Source organism: Arachis duranensis, chromosome 9, assembly GCF_000817695.3.
Source record: "Arachis duranensis cultivar V14167 chromosome 9, aradu.V14167.gnm2.J7QH, whole genome shotgun sequence".
NCBI classification, from domain to species: Eukaryota; Viridiplantae; Streptophyta; class Magnoliopsida; order Fabales; family Fabaceae; genus Arachis; species Arachis duranensis.
The window spans coordinates 36,182,578-36,196,536 of NC_029780.3; positions in this window are offsets into that span (position 1 = coordinate 36,182,578).

Here is a 13,959-nt window from a genome sequence, read left to right on the forward strand (position 1 = left end):
GAGTTTGATATAGAAATAAGAGACAGAAAAGGGACAGAGAACCAAGTGGCAGATCATCTATCCCGAATAGAACCAGTAGAAGGGGCGTCCCTCTCTCTTACTGAAATCTCTGAAAACTTTCTGGATGAGCACCTCTTTGCCATCCAGGAAGTGCCATGGTTTGCAAACATTGCAAACTACAAGGCAGTGAGATTCATACCCAAAAAGTACAGTAGGCAGCAAACAAAGAAATTGATTACTAATGCAAAGTACTATCTTTGGGATGAACCATATCTCTTCAAGAGATGTGCAGATGGAATAATCCGTAGATGTGTGCCTAAAGAAGAAGCACAAAAGATCCTCTGGCACTGCCATGGATCACAGTATGGAGGACATTTCGGAAGTGAGCGAACAGCTACAAGAGTCCTCCAATGTGGCTTCTACTGGCCTACTATCTATAAAGACTCCCGAGTGTTTGTACTTAATTGTGACAATTACCAAAGATCTGGCAATCTACCTCACAGTTATGCCATGCCTCAACAAGGGATCTTGGAGATTGAGTTGTTTGATGTATGGGGTATTGACTTCATGGGACCTTTCCGACCATCATACTCAAACACTTACATTCTGGTGGCAGTGGATTATGTATCCAAATGGGTGGAAGCTATTGCAACACCCACTAACGATACTAAGACAGTGTTGAAATTCCTCCAGAAACACATCTTCAGTAGATTTGGTATCCCTAGAGTACTAATCAGTGATGGGGGCACTCATTTCTGCAATAAACAGCTTTACTCTACTTTGGTTCGATATGGAGTTAGCCACAGGGTAGCTACTCCATATCATCCACAGACAAATGGGCAAGCTGAAGTCTCTAATAGAGAACTTAAAAGAACCCTGGAACGGACTATGATTAACCGTAGAAGGGATTGGGCAAGAAGCTTTGATGATGCTCTGTGGGCATACAGAATAGCATTCAAGACACCTATAGGAACTTCTTCATACCAATTGGTGTATGGAAAAGCCTGTCACTTGCCAGTGGAACTAGAATACAAGGCCTATTGGGCAACCAGATTCCTAAACCTTGATGCCAAGTTAGCTGGAGAAAAATGATTGCTCCAGTTAAATGAGCTAGAGGAATTCAGACTCAACGCTTTCGAAAATGCAAAAATTTACAAAGAGAAAGCAAAAAGATGGCATGATAAGAAATTATCATCAAGAGTCTTTGAGCCAGGGCAGAAAGTTCTGCTATTTAATTCTAGGTTCAGATTATTCCCTGGGAAACTGAAATCCCGGTGGAGAGGTCCATATGTGATTACAAGTGTGTCACCATATGGATACGTAGAGCTTCAAGATAATGATTCTAACAAAAAGTTCATTATTAATGGACAGAGAGTTAAACATTATCTTGAAAGCAATTTTGAGCAAGAATGCTCAAAACTGAGACTTGATTAAAGCTCAGTAATAGTACAGCTAAAGACAATAAATAAGCGCTTGCTGGGAGGCAACCCAGCCATTTACAAGGCTTATATGTTAATTAATTGATTTTTACAAGTTTATGTCAATTATCTTCAAGGTAAAATAGCAATTGCTTGAGTTCACAGAGTTACAGAAGGATTCAGAGGATAAAACAGCAAAAAGAAGCTCACTAGTGCAAAAAAGTCAGTAAGAGCTATTTTGGGCGCTGAACGTCCAAAAGAAGCACTCACTGGGCGTTCAACGCCAGTAAGGATAGCCATCTGGGCATTAAACGCCAGAAAGAATCATCTTCTGGGCGTTGAACGCCAGAAAGAAGCACCTTCTGGGCGTTCAACGCCAGATTTATAACATCCTGGGCGTTCAGAAAAATGCCCAGTGACAAAGGAGTTCCTGGCGTTCAACGCCAGCTAGAAGCAACAGTTGGGCGTTGAACGCTTAGGAGAAGCTGCACACGGGCGTTAAACGCCCAAAACATGCAGCGTTTGGGCATTTAACCCCAGGATTGTGGGGAGGAGGTAATTTCATTTTTACTTCACATTTTTTCAATTTTCATATTTCAATTCATGATTCCTTACATAAACATGTTACAAACTCTCAACCTTCAATTCCAAAATTTTTAATCCTAAACATGTTTCTTAATTTTTATTCAATATCTTTTCAAATCTTTTTAATCTCTTCTCAAATATTTTTCACACTCATCATATTATCTTTTTAAATTCAAAGTTATCTTTTTCAAAATCTCATAAAATCTTTTGAATTTTTGAAATTGCCTCTTCTTCTATTCCTCTCCTTTCCTTTCTTTTGCTTGAGGACAAGCAAACCTCTAAGTTTGGTGTGTTTTTCCGTGATCAGTGAGCTAAAACTCATCAAGATCATGGCACCTAAGGGAAAACAAACCACTTCAAGAGGCAGGAAAGAGAATATTCCAAAACCACTTTGGAATCAAGAGAAGTTCTTAACCAAAGAACATGCAGACCATTACCACAAAATAATGGGTCTGAGATCAGTGATCCCGAAAGTTAAATTTGATCTGAAAGAAGACGAATATCTGTAGATCCAAGAGCAGCAGAATCAAGACAGCATGAATTGCAAACTGCTTAAATAGCAAGAGAAGCAAGGGCGTGAACTGAAGGAACTGAAGCATCAGAAGCTATCTCTTGAAGGGCCAAGCACCCCACAGACTAAAGGAGCATCCACCTCCCAAAATAAAGGTCGTTGAGTCCTAATCTTAGCCTTAACTCTGTGATAATTGTTCTTATTAGGAATTTACCTTAGAAGTTATATATGAGTAGTAGTAATTAGTATACCTATTTTGATTTTATCTCAAATTGAGCTATAATTTATTTTTCTAATCATCATCAAACATAAATAAAATAGTATATTTTTAGAATAAGGAGGCAATATTTTTTTTCGAGTTCTTAATAAGGAAAAATCTAATTATTTATATGTGGTGGAAATACTTTTTGTCTTCTGAATGAATGCTTGAACAGTGCATATTTTTTATATTGAATTTTATGAATGTTAAAATTGTTGGCTCTTGAAAGAATGATGAACAAGAAAAATGTTATTGATGATCTGAAAAATCATGAAATTGATTCTTGAAGCAAGAAAAAGCAGTGAAAAAAAATTTTTGCGAAAAAAAAGCAAGCAGAAAAAGCCAATAGCCCTTAAAACCAAAAGGCAATGGTAAAAAGGATCCAAGGCTTTGAGCATTATTGGATAGGAGGGCCCAAGGCAATGGTAAATAAGAACTCTGGACACCTCTAATTGGGGACTTTAGTAAAGCTAAGTCACAATCTGAAAAGGTTCACCCAGTTATGTGTCTGTGGCATTTATGTATCCGGTGGTAATACTGGAAAACAAAGTGCTTAGGGCCACGGCCAAGACTCATAAAGTAGCGTGTTCAAGAATCAACATACTAAACTAGGAGAATTAATAATACTATCTGAATTCTGAGTTCCTATGGATGCCAATCATTCTGAATTTCAAAGGATAAAGTGAAATGCCAAAACTGTTCGGAAGCAAAAAGCTAATAGTCCCGCTTATCTAATTAGAATCTGAGCTTCACTTAAAACTCTGAGATATTATTGCTTCTTGATTTCTTTTTATCCTATTTTATTTATCTAATTACTCGAGGACAAGCAACAGTTTAAGTTTGGTGTTGTGATGAGCGGATATTTTATACGCTTTTTGAGGGTAATTTCATGTAGATTTTAGTGTTTTTTAGTTAGTTTTTAGTATATTTTTATTAGTTTTTAGGAAAAATTCATATTTCAGGACTTTACTATGAGTTTGTGTATTTTTTTGTGATTTCAGGTATTTTCTGGCTGAAATTGAGGGAGCTGAGCAAAAATCTGATTTAGGCTGAAAAAGGACTGCTGATGCTGTTGGATTCTGACCTCCCTGCACTCAGAATGGATTTTTTGGAGCTACAGGATTCCAAATGGCGCGCTCTCAATTGGGTTGGAAAGTAGATATCCAAGGCTTTCCAGTAATATATAATAGTCCATACTTTGCACGAAGATAAATGATGTAAACTGGCGTTTAACGCCAGTTCCATGTTGCATTCTGGCGTTCAGCGCCAGAAACAGGTTGCAAGTTGGAGTTCAGCGCCAGAAACAGATTACAACCTGGCGTTCAACTCCAGAAACAGCCCAGGCACGTGAGAAGCTTAAGTCTCAGCCCCAGCACACACCAAGTGAGCCCCAGAAGTGGATTTCTGCACTATCCAACTTAGTTTACTCATTTTCTGTAAACCTAGGTTACTAGTTTAGTATTTAAACAACTTTTAGAGACTTATTGTATCTCTTGACATTTTTAGATCTGAATTTTATACTCTTTGACGGCATAAGTCTCTAAACTCCATTGTTGGGGGTGAGGAGCTCTGCAGCGTCTCGATGAATTAATGCAATTATTTCTGTTTTCCATTCAAACATGCTTGTTCCTATCTAAGATATTCATTAGCGCTTCACTATGAAGAAGGTGATGATCCATGACACTCATCACCTTCCTCAATCCATGAACGTGTGCCTGACAACCACCTCTATTCTACATCAGATTGAATGAGTATCTCTTAGATTTCTTAATCAAAATCTTCGTGGTATAAGCTAGAATTTATAGCGGCATTCATGAGAATTGGAAAGTCTAAACCTTGTTTATGGTATTCTGAGTAGGATTCAATGATTGAATGGCTGTGACGAGCTTCAAACTCGTGATTGTTGAGCGTAATGGCAGACGCAAAAGGATCAATGGATCCTATTCTGACATGATCGAGAACCAACAGATGATTAGCCGTGCTGTAACAGAGCATTTGGACCATTTTCACTGAGAGGATGGGAAGTAGCCATTGACAATGGTGACGCCCTACATACAGCTTGCCATGGAAGGAGCCTTGCGTGTGTGAAGAGGAGGACAAGAGAAAAGCTGAAATTCAGATGACAAAGCATCTCCAAAACTCCAACATATTCTCCATTATTGAGTAACAATTACTTATTCTAAACACTTTCACTTTTTACAATTAAATTCAAAGAACCTTATTGGCATCCTGACTAAGATTAATAAGATAACCATAGCTTGCTTCATACCAACAATCTCCGTGGGATCGACCCTTACTCACGTAAAGTATTACTTGGACGACCCAGTGCACTTGCTGGTTAGTTGTGTGGATTGCAAAGGTGTGGTTGCAATTTCGTGCACCAGCTAGGCTGGCATTATCGCACTCTACGGTGATTTCTTGGTCACCATGTATTGTTCCTATGGTCCTGTCGTCTACTTGGAAATTCATGATTAGGAACTTGGTGAATATGGTAGAGGAAAGGTCATTGAATGTCATTCTTCCCAGAATGATGTTATAAGTCGTGGAGTCTTTTAAAGCCACAAACTCAGAGAGTACAAGTTTCTTTTGGCTTCCGGTTCCAATGGTGATTGGTAGTACTATAGAACCGTCCAACTTGAGAAAGTTGTCTCTGAGTCCAGTTACTTCATTGTGGTAACTTTGTAGGTTTTTATTTCAGAATCCTAGCTTGTCGAAGGCTCCTCTAAAGAGGATGCTAGAATCGGCTCTGGTTTCCACCAGTATATGTTTTACCAAACCGGTTTTGAACCTGGCCGAGATGACAAACAAAGCGTCTTCCTCTGAGGTGCCATTTGGAAATTGTTAGGGGAGAATGTTGTTGTTGTTGGAAGGGAAGAGGTTCTCTTTTGGTCTTTTATAGCTAGCACTCGGAAGTATTTTTTAATGCTAATTTGGATTTTTCAGGTGCATCTTTCCTAGTGATAGCATTTACTATGATTGTTGGGTTGATTTTCGGGCTCTCCTATGATTCTTAGATTTCATCCTTCCCTCTCTGGCGATCTTTCTCTTTCGACCTTCCTGAGCTCTAGAATAATTTTGGCAAACTCAAGGAATTTACCATCTCGAATGGTATGTTCGAGAGCGTCTTTGAGGTCGAAGCAGTCTTGAGTCTTGTGTCTGTATCCTCTGTGATATTCCCAGTACAGGCTTTTGTTACTGCTTGCTTGTTCTTTCAATTGTCTGGCCTTCGAGAGAATGACTCGCTCTACTATCTGGTGGTAGATCCCAGTGATTGGGGCCGGTAGAGGGGTGTAGTTCCTAAACTTCCCCACTCTAGGCGGCCGGTTGGGGGTGGTGGATTTGATTTTGGAGCTTCTTTGTACGGCGGGTGTTCATACCCTGTGTTGAACTGTCCGACCCAGGATGTTCTACTGATAAGTCGACCGACCTCTTCAGGTCAGGACAAATCCGACTTCTTCTCAAAGAGCTCGACCAAATCACTAGGAAAGCCCGAAAAAGGGCCCAAATGGAGAACAGCGCCCCAAAACCTAAGGCAGCCCAAGCCTACAGGTAGAAGGGCGGTTCCCTTGAAGATAAGATGACCGTACTCAGAAGATAAAAGATAAGATAGGATAACTAACTTATCTTATCCAAGAAGTTCACTCCACACCATTATAAATACACTAGAGCACCCAGGTATAACTCATACTCTGATTCTACTAAAAAACCCTGCTTAATACCCTTGCTAACTTAAGCATCAGAGTCCCTTGCAGGTACCACCACCCTCCGGTGACAAAGGGTCAGCAGCATCGCCAGTCCAACAAGTCGGACACGACAGCTCCGGCCGCCACACACAAGCCGAACCAGTCATCTCCGACTAACACAGAAGATCTCATCTGAGATCGACCTATAGTTTCAGGTAACCCTCAAAACATTGGCACCGTTGCCAGGGAACCTGGAAGTCATCCCATCACCATGGCAGACGACCATGACAATGACCACAATTCAGGTCTAGAAGATAGAATGCCACAAAAAAATGTGGACACTTGGTGCACGAAATTGTGATCTCTAATAATGGCATTCAACTTAGTGTGCGCATCTACTAACTCAGCACTTTCTTCACAACTTCGCATAACTAACCAGCAAGTGCACTGGGTCGTCTAAGTAATAAACCTTACGTGAGTAAGGGTCGATCCCACGGAGATTGTTGGTATGAAGCAAGCTATGGTCATCTTGTAAATCTCAGTTAGGCGGATAATAAATGCTTATGGAGTTTTTGAATATTAATAATAAATAAACAGAAAATAAAGATAGAAATACTTATGTAAATTATTGGTGAGAATTTCAGACAAGTGTACGGAGATGCTTGTCCCTGTTGAATCTCTGCAACATACTGCTTTCTTACTTTCAATCCTTCTTACTCCTTTCCATGGCAAGCTGTATGTAGGGCATCACCGTTGTCAATGGCTACATCCCATCTTCTTAGTGAAAATGGTCCAAATGCTCTATCACAGCATGACTAATCATCTGTCGGTTCCCGATCATGTCAGAATAGAATCCCTTGATTCTTTTGCATTTGTCATCACGCCCAACAATCGCGAGTTTGAAGCTCGTCACAGCCATTCAATCCCTGAATCCTACTCGGAATACCACAGACAAGGTTTAAACTTTCCGGATCCTCATGAATGCCGCCATCAATTCTAGCTTATACCACGAAGACTCTGATCTCACGGAATGGAAGGCTCGGTTGTCAGGCAAGGGTAACCATGCGTCGTGCATCAGGAATCCAAGAGATACACACTCTAGCTTACGCTTGTAGAACAGAAGTAGTTGTCAGGCACGCGTTCATAGGGACGGATGATGATGAGTGTCACGGATCATCACATCCATCAGGTTGAAGTACGAGTAATATCTTAGAATAGGAATAAGCTTAAATTGAAGAGAAAATAGTAGTAATTGCATTAAAACTCGAGGTACAGCAGAGCTCCACACCCTTAATCTATGGTGTGTAGAAACTCTACCGTTGAAAATACATAAGTGATGAAGGTCCAGGCATGGCCGAATGGCCAGCCCCCACAAATGGCATATGAAAATAGGGAAAAGAACCTGGTCTAAGGACTAGACGTCCAAAGATGTGGTCAAAGACGACTAATACAGTAGTAAAATGTCCTATTTATACTAGACTAGCTACTAGGGTTTACAGAAGTAAGTAATTGATGCAGAAATCTACTAGCTTGAACGCCAAGTTGTAACGTGTTTTTGGCATTCAACTCTGGTTCATGATGTGTTTCTGGCGTTTGACTCCAGAATGTAGCATGGAACTGGCGTTGAGCGCCAGTTTACCGTCGTCTAATCTCGAATAAAGTATGAACTATTATATATTGCTGGAAAGCTCTGGATGTCTACTTTCCAACGCCATTGAGAGCGCACCATTTGGATTTCTGTAGCACCAGAAAATCTATTTCGAGTACAGGGAGGTCAGAATCCAACAGCATCAGCAGTCCTTTATCAGCCTTCTATCAGAGTTTTGCTCAGGTCCCTCAATTTCAGCCAGAAAATACCTGAAATCACAGAAAAACACACAAACTCATAGTAAAGTCCAGAAATGTGAATTTAGCATAAAAAATAATGAAAGCATCCCTAAAAGTAGCTAGATCCTACTAAAAATTACCTAAAAACAATGCCAAAAAGCGTATAAATTATCCGCTCATCAACACTACACCAAAAGACACCCCACAATCCAACGAAGGCAAAAATTTGCCAGACTCAGGAGCCCTTGAGATGCTTCAAGATCGTTTAAAATAACTTGAGAAAGAAGCCCAACATCAGCGAAAAGCTGGGAAGGACCTACAAAGGGAGATAAGGTGACGCCGGAAACTGGAAGACAAACTCCTAAAATTTGAAGCCGATCTCAAAACCAAAGCGACTCGTTCCACCCACGAGGACAACTCCCACAAAGACCAAGATCCATTCACCAAGGAGATCATGAAGACCAAAATCCCAAAAGACTTTAAACTCCCGAATGATGTGTGGAAAACGATCCAACACGAAACTCACCGGCAAGTGTACCGGGTCGCATCAAGTAATAATAACTCACATGAGTGAGGTCGATCCCACAGGGATTGAAGGATTGAGCAATTTTTGTTTAGTGGTTGATTTAGTCAAGCGAATCAAGTATTGGTTGAGTTGTTTGTAATTGGCAGAAACTAAATTGCGTGAAATATAAAGGGAGAGGGAAAAATTGCAGTAAATTAAAGAGCAAAGAAAGTAAAGAGGCTGAATCTTAAAGTGCAAGTAATATAAAGTGCAGAAACTTAGATTGTAAGAAATATAAATGGCTGAAGCTTAAAATGCAAGAAATGTAAATTGCTTGAATCATAAAAGGAATTGGGAATTGGGATTGCAAAATTTAAACAAGCAGAAGTAAATTGCAACAAGTAGAAAAGCAAAAGATGAATTGAATTGAAGTGGATCTCAAACAGAAGAGTGAAATGCTTTGAAGAATTAAAAACAGAAAGTGAGCGATGCTTAATTTGCAACAATTTAAAAGAGGTTGAAGATCTCAGGAGTGGAGGAGACTAGATAGCAAGTCTAGATCTCAAATCCTTCCTTGATCCACCAAGAACAATTTGCAAAAGAAATAAAGGAAAGTAAATTGCAGAAATAGCAGAAGATGAAGCAGAGAATGGAAATTGAACTTCAATTATGCAGAAAATTTAAGCAAGGGATCTCAAGGTGAGATTGAAATAGAAGTTCTTCAATTCTTCACCCAAGATCCAAAATAAAAAGCGAAGAGTGCTCAAGCAAGAATAAGGAAGAAGATAGATCAATTCTCCTCCCCAATTCTCTAAGAACTAAATTCCAAAATAAAAGCTCAAAAATGAAAATGGAAGTTAAAGGAAAATTCAAAAGTGATTCTAGCCGTCCTAATTACATCAAACTAGCTCCTATTTACACATCTTCCATTCTTGGATTTCGGAATTTGGTTGGGCTTTTGATTTGGTGAAGATTTGAATTTAATTGGATTTTTAATTGATTTTCCAGCCCATGAAGAAATTGGTTCCAGGAGGATGCTCAGCTCACAAGTTGAGCTGAGCATTGAGGCTTTGTGTGTGGATCCTTTTGTAGCATGGAAGGCATTAGGGGAATGCTCAGCTCTCTTTGTGAACTGAGCATTGGTGCCTTAGTGCAAAATTATTGCGCGCCTTGTGCCCCTGGACCGTGTCAAGATGCGCGCTCCACTTCCCTGGCCCGTGTCAAGATGCTTATGTGATGCACCATGGGTAGCGCTCAACTCTCCAAGTGAGCTAAGCATTGAGGCATCCAAGGGAAGGTCCTTGGTTCAAAACTTGAGGGAAGCATGCGCTGAAGCTTTTCTCTTGGTAAAGGAAGTGGCGCCTTGCTCCTTGCTTCCTCTAGGTGCTTGGTTCGAACCTTGGAGGATGCATTTGGCCATTTTTGGCTCATTTTCCCTTGTGAGTAGTGCTCCTCCAACCCTCTTTGGTCATGGGTTCAATTCTTGGAGCAAGCATTGGCAACTTATTTTCTTTGATTTGTTTCTTGTGAGAGCCCGATAATGCTCACTTGGTGAGCTGAGCATTGTTTTTCCTTTCCTTGTTTCTTGGCTTCATATTGTGCTCAGCTCACAAAGTGAGTAGAGCATTGTGCCTTGGTCCCTTGAGGGAAAATGTAGCACTCCCTTGGTGAGCATGGTGCTCTTGGGGAGAGCTTCATGGTTTTCCTTCATTGTTGTGCCACACTTCTTCCTTCCTTGGCCACACTTCTTAGGCCACGCTTTCTTCTTTTCTTCTTTTCTTCACCTACAATTAATCAAAACAACCAATCAAAGTATTACCAAATTCACAAGGTTTATAAATCATTAAAAAATCAATTAAATTTAGCCTAAACCTCATGGTTTAGCATCAATTAGATGGTGGTTGTTTGATTCAAAGAAGTCATGCATTTTCATTCCAAATCACTTACTTAGAATGCAAGAAAGTGCATAAAACCTAATGAAAGTAAAGAAAAAGACTAGTGAAACTAGGCTAAGATGACTTGTCATCACAACACCAAACTTAAAACTTGCTTGTCCCCAAGCAAGCATCAAACACAAGAGAAGATAGAATGAAATAGATAAGTATATATATCCTTATTAAGCAGATAGTTGAATTTGGCTTATGGGATTTTATGCAGATTCAAAAGTAGCTCATTTATTACTTACTGTCAAAACAAACAATGTTTCCTTAAGGATCCACTAACATTGCTGCTACAATGTCTTACTTTTTGATCACTTCCCTTGTTAGCTTTTCTTCTTTCTTTTGCATAAAGAGCTTATTACTTATTAAAGACTTGGTGGCAAATGTTGCAGTGGCCTTTTGGCTTAATTTCACTCAACATTTCTTCACCATAGACACATGGCTCACTCTTTCTTCCTAGGATCATTGATGCCCAACATCTCTTTGTATAACTAAATGTTTTGTAGCTAGGTTGCTCTTTATTGTGGACTTTCAGTTGGCAATCCCAAATCAGTTGATCTAAGTTGCCAAGTTTTAAAATACTCCTTAGAACTTACTTGTCCAAGCATATCCTAGTACACAAACACCACAGGCATATGTCCTAGGGTCCAAGCTATTGGTGTCTAGCCTTATTTCTTGCCAACTTTTGGCTTTTCTTCTTTCTTTTTCTTTGTTTTGGTTTACTTTTAAGGGACTTTCATTAATTGAAGGATCATAGCAGCAAACTAGCTTAAGCTTCAAGTAACAAGTCATTCTGCAGCATTTATTCTATGAACTATCAATTAAATCAAACACATATACCACCACTAACTTCCATTCTAACTTTTGAAACATTGAACAATTACTTTTCTAAATCAGACATCTCCCTTTTATTCAAACAGCAAGGGAAACAAAACAGAATTTAAAGCTAAGTGATGGATAACAAACATCATGCATATCAGCATATTTAATCAAACAACTTCATTTGCAACTAGATGAACACTTTAGCAAGACATACAAGAATTTCTGAATTAAAACATTTCACAACAACAAGGATTAAGTGTAGATACAACCTCTTGAGTTGTAGCTTTTCATTCTTCCTCTTGTTGTATCCCTTTTGAGTCATAATGCAAATTGTCTTCACATGTTGGCTAGTTTCTTGCATAATTCTCAAAAGTTGCTTGCTTCTCAAGCCCTTAAATGAATGGTCAGTATGCATAAATTGAGTGTGTCTCTTGGATTTAATTTGGTGTGGGAGCACCAAACTCAATTCCTTGCCACTGCCTCTGATGCAACAAGTTAACCAATTATAGATTCTCTTAGCCTTGCCAAAGGTTATGTAACTATGAACTAGAAACAGCTAAATGGTTAAATGATTTGTCTGGTTGCTTGGAGCTAGCATTAGGCAGAAAGTGAGAATGTGTTTTTAGATCAAATTTTGGTGGAACACCAAACTTAGAATGCTTCATTCTCTCTTAATTTGTTTTGGTGTGGAACACCAAACTTAGCTCCTTGTGATACATACAAGTCATACAACCTTTTTATTGAAAAGCTTATGAAAAGAAAATTACCTCAGGTTGGGTTGCTGATGAGCGGATAATTTGTACGCTTTTTGGCATTATTTTTAGTATGTTTTTAGTATGATCTAGTTAGTTTTTAGTATATTTTTATTAGTTTTTAGTTAAAATTCACTTTTCTGGACTTTACTATGAGTTTGTGTGTTTTTCTGTGATTTCAGGTATTTTCTGGCTGAAATTGAGGGACCTGAGCAAAAACCTGACTCAGAGACTAAAAAGGACTGCAGATGCTGTTGGATTCTGACCTCCCTGCACTCGAAGTGGATTTTCTGGAGCTACAGAAGCCCAATTGGCGCGCTCTCAATGGCGTTGGAAAGTAGACATCCTGGGCTTTCCAGCAATATTTGATAGTCCATACTTTGCCCAAGATTTGATGGCCCAAACCGGCGTTCAAAGTCACCCTCAGAATTCCAGCGTTAAACGCCGGAACTGGCACCAAAATGGGAGTTAAACGCCCAAACTGGCACTAAAGCTGGTGTTTAACTCCAAGGAGAGTCTCTACACGAAAATGCTTCATTGCTCAGCCCAAGCACACACCAAGTGGGCCCGGAAGTGGATTTTTATGTCATTTACTCATCTCTGTACACCCTAGGTTACTAGTTCTTTATATATAGGACCTTTTACTATTGTATTTGGGGCTTTTGATCATGTTTTTATGATTGAACCCTCTTTGGGAGGCTGGCCATTCGGCCAGGCCTAGACCTTGTTCTTATGTATTTTCAACGGTGGAGTTTCTACACACCATAGATTAAGGTGTAGAGCTCTGCTGTACCTCGAGTATTAATGCAATTACTATTGTTCTTCCATTCAATTCCGCTTGTTCTTGTTCTAAGATATCACTTGTTCTTCAACTTGATGAATGTGATGATCCGTGACACTCATCATCATTCTCACCTATGAACGTGTGACTGACAACCACCTCCGTTCTATCTTCGATTGGGTGAATATCTCTTGGATTCCTGGTACACGATGCATGGTTGATCGCCTGACAACCGAGTGCTCACCTGACAACCGAGCCAGCCATTCCGTGAGATCAGAGTCTTCGTGGTATAGGCTAGAACTGATGGCGGCATTCAAGAGAATCCGGAAGGTCTAACCTTGTCTGTGGTATTTTGAGTAGGATTTAATGATTGAATGACTGTGACGAGCTTCAAACTCCTAAAGGCGGGGCGTTAGTGACAGACGCAAAAGAATCACTGGATTCTATTCTGGCCTGATTGAAAACCGACAGATGGATAGCCGTGCCGTGACAGGGTGCGTTGAACATTTCCACTGAGAGGATGGGAGGTAGCCACTGACAAGGGTGAAACCCTTGCTTAAGCTTGCCATGGAAAGGAGTAGGAAGGATTGGATAAAGACAGTAGGAAAGCAGAGAGACGGACGGGACAAGCATCTTCATACGCTTATCTGAAATTCCTACCAATGAATTACATAAGTATCTCTATCTTTATCTTTATGTTTTATTCATTTATCACCATATCCATTTGAGTCTGCCTGACTAAGATTTACAAGGTGACCATAGCTTGCTTCATACCAACAATCTCTGTGGGATCGACCCTTACTCGCGTAAGGTTTATTACTTGGACGACCAGTACACTTGCTGGTTAGTTGTGCGAAGTTGTAGTGATCACAATTT